This window comes from Eptatretus burgeri, chromosome 9 (assembly GCF_056783735.1).
Source record: "Eptatretus burgeri isolate ZD-2024b chromosome 9, Ebu_testis_v1, whole genome shotgun sequence".
Taxonomy (NCBI): domain Eukaryota; kingdom Metazoa; phylum Chordata; class Myxini; order Myxiniformes; family Myxinidae; genus Eptatretus; species Eptatretus burgeri.
In genome coordinates this window covers 73,025,049-73,028,708 of record NC_140969.1, presented here as the reverse complement: position 1 = coordinate 73,028,708, position 3,660 = coordinate 73,025,049, and the positions used below count along the sequence as shown (strand labels likewise).

At 46.7% G+C, this 3,660-nt stretch overlaps 1 long non-coding RNA gene across 1 annotated transcript in view; it reads right to left on the bottom strand.

Moving 5' to 3' along the window:
* Window positions 1–103, bottom strand: part of LOC147020357 (uncharacterized) — a 17,041-nt gene extending 16,938 nt beyond the window's left edge. The window contains exon 1 of the long non-coding RNA XR_015062079.1: window positions 1–103. This exon is cut by the window's left edge and continues 302 nt beyond it. This is a non-coding gene — a long non-coding RNA (uncharacterized LOC147020357).
* Window positions 104–3,660: the final 3,557 nt, after the last annotated feature.

Here is a 3,660-nt window from a genome sequence, read left to right as displayed (position 1 = left end):
AGGCGTTGAAGTACAAATCAACTGATGATGTCAGATTTGAACCCAAGATCCGAGCATCATGAGCCATGTTGTCATTTGGAACATGCAAAAAGGCCAATCCGACGGCAAGTACAGTACGGAACAATTTCACTGATGAAAGTCGAATAATTGAAAATGAGCTTCATCGTTTCTCAGCTTATTAGTGTAATGTTTTCCGCCGGCACTGATAACTCCAGGGTTATCAGGAATACATTGAAATTTCACTGCGCAAATGATTTCATGAATTTCTTTGTTCATTTTCTTTTCGCCACACCGTCTCTAAGAGGGATGGTACTTTTTAATATCGAGAAAAGCAATTAAGGCAATGAATTACATTTGCCCTTCGGGAAATATGATGAACGAGGACTGATTGCAAGGCTGGACAGTCAGCCTTTGGGATTTCCCGACAGGAAAATTATCTTCATAGGAGGCAATTAACATTAGTGACAGCTCAGTAACAACACGCAAACAGTTTTCACTTTCTAATACTTCAATTGCTGGACGACAAACACTACTTGCCCACGACGGCAGCATTACTTCTTTTGGAGCCACCAACCTTTCACGGGGCTTTTTCTGCAAGTTCGTGCTGTATCTGCATAGATTTGGTTCCTATTGTCATTGGTTTCCAATATAATATGGCGAGTGACTCCGAGAGAGTAGTTCTGTGGCTGTTACTGCAAGGTAACTGGAATACATTTATAATGCCGATATAGGATGGGTGTCCTCATCCTCGAGAAGCGCTTGTTGTCATGACCGAATGGTGGATGTACCTTGTACCATCATCATTATTATTCCAACTCAATTTGCGTTACTAAGAATGACTACACAGACCACTCGAAGTTGTCATGAAAAAAAGTTGAAGAATACAGATAAACCTTTCTTCTTAATGGTTGCCCTTTGTAGCCGCAGTTGGCCGTTCATGTACGACATCCAAATACCTGGGTGTGTATTCGTTTACAGTATAGAAGCTGTTATCCGCACCACTACCATACTCCCACAGAGGAAACGGTGTGACCCAGTGTCAAGGAATATCCAAGGAAGACCAGACCATTTGCTCTCTGCAGTTTTGGGAAAATTCGTAATTTGTTTCAGGATCCCGGCATTACCTCGCTGGCTGATTACCCTTTGCGAAAGACACCGTGGGATCTTTACGGTCCAGCAGCTGATGCTAGCAGACGGCACACCCAACTAAACGTCCATATGAACAAAAGTGCACTTTTGACGCAATTCACTGCCGACAAAGCACTGGTTTGATCGTTAGTTGGGCCAACTCAATCCTCATCTCGCATTGCTGTGTGTTCTTGTGCTGTCTCGGTAACGAGGGTTTTGGTTGCCTCTGTGTTATTCTCTGGTGAAGCAACCAAAGTCGCAGCGCAGGTGATAGGTTCTGGCAAAGTTGGATAATTTGGTTACAATGCCAGCACACAATGGCCTACTCTTGTGAAAGACAATGCAAGATCTTTCATTTCCACCAGCAAATGCCAGCAGATTTGAAGCCCAACTGAACATCCATCCAAAAGACAGCACATTGAGGAGTGTAATCTGCACAAGGTTTGGAATCAAACCCAGATTAGATGATACCGACTCGAAGGTGAGTACGTTACCTCTGTAGCCATACTCTACCAAGCCCCGTAAGATGCTAAAAACAGGTGAAACGATCAAGTGAATGTCTTCTCCGGATGATAGTGTGCTCATGTATGAAGCATCCTCTATGTCCAGAACCCAGAGGGTTATTCTTTTCACTTTTACTCAGGATTTAGTTCATAACAGTGCAAATCGTAAAATTTACACCACAGTGGTGAGCATGTCACCTGTCACCCAATACCTTGATCACCGAGTCAGTTCACGTTTTGTCCTCTTCTGCACCATCCTGCTTCAGTTTATTTTGTCCAGTTTCATGGGAAAAGCATTTTTGTTGGTGTTTGGTCTTAGACCGGAGATTCAACAAACTTTGGCTAAAAGCAACACCCCATGGCTGAGAGGTGCAGTGATTGACTCGCTGTTTCTTTTGCCATATTTGCGCGACATCCGGAGCAGCAAAAACAACACAGAAAGCTTGATAGACAGAGCAGTTTGCACTTAGCACTCTAAGAGAGCACTTCCTGATCAGGTTTTTCATGTAATCTGCAGGGTTGACATCGACACAGCAGTGAAACACCAATAACTGTAAGTGTCTGTTCAGAGGGCTCGCCGGTTACGATTCTACTCAATTGCCCTCCTGATGGGGAGACGTAAACATAACCCACATTTATCTAACGTGTTCGATATTAGATTGAATAAACGCGAACGTGGAGGACAGGTGTAATGTCTGGTAGGAGGTTTGGCGATGCTGACACTATAAACAGACATTTTGGTTCGAGTCCGAGTCAGTGGTCACGGCAAGAAAGTGGAAGACAGCCACGCAGTGGTTTGTCATGTAGGAAAGTAACGATGATTACAGAAACTTGGATCTTATAATTATAGTACTCGACTTTGCAAAAGTTTGGGATATTTTCACTTTTGTGGTGCTATTCCCCATTAAACATTTGTGGGAAGTTAAAAGTGTGCAATGTGGAAAGATAAAAATTCAAATTTCTGTGAAAGTAAATTTAATATTGCAGGTACCTTTAACTATACAAAATAAATTAGGGAATTGAAAAAGTTATATTTTTGCGATACATAACATACCAGCAAATACAATCCATCGCTTCACTGACAGGTATATTAAGAGTGGGAGGGGGGATCAGGGGAGAGAGAAGAGGGTGGGAGAGAGAGGAGGGAGGGGAGGAAGAGAGGGGGGAGGAGGAGCAAGAGAGAGAGGTGGGAGGGGAAAGAGAGAGAGGGGGGAGGGGAAAGAGAGAGGGGAAGGGGGAGAGAGAGGAGGGAGAGGGAAAGAAAGAGGATGGAGGGGAGAGAGGGGAGAGGAGGGAGGGAGGAGAGATGGGGAGAGAGAGGAGGGAGGAGAGATGGGAGGGAGGAGAGGGAGAGAAAGAAGGGAGGGGAGGAAGAGAGAGGAGGGAGGGGAAGGAGAGAGAGGAGGGAGGGAAGGAGAGAGAGAGGAGGGAGGGGAAGGAGAGAGAGGAGGGAGGGGAAGGAGAGAGAGGAGGGAGGGGAGGAAGAGAGAGAGAGGAAGGGGAAGGAGAGAGAGAGGAGGGAGGGGAGGGAGAGAGGAGGGGGGGAGAGAATGGAAGGAGGGGAGTGAGCAAGGATGGACGGGGTGAGGAAGAGGGAGCTGGGAAGAGTGAGGAGGGGGAGGGGCAGGGAGAGCGATGCCTCATGAAACGTCACTTTACGATCCGAGAGGAGGGGTGCCAGCAAGGAGGATGGAGGAGAGAGGAGGGGGGAAGTGTGGAAGGGGAGGGATTTGGGTGGAGGTATGTGTGAGGAGAGGGGGTTCTGGACTTGCATTTCGGAGGGGGGATTGAAAGAGGAAGGGGAAAGGGGGTCTCAACTTGCATTCGCTATTGGGACTTGTAGCGAAAAGGGGGGGTAGTACAGGATGGAATGAAATGAGGTAGATTAAGAGCATGTTAATACAGCACGTGGAGAGCACCAAAAGATGTACAGAGGCAGTGGAGAGAGGAGGGGGTTTGGGAGCAGGTAAGCGTGAGGGGAGGTGCAAGGAAGACAGCATTATGGGTCGGGAAGGCAGTGTGAGGAGAA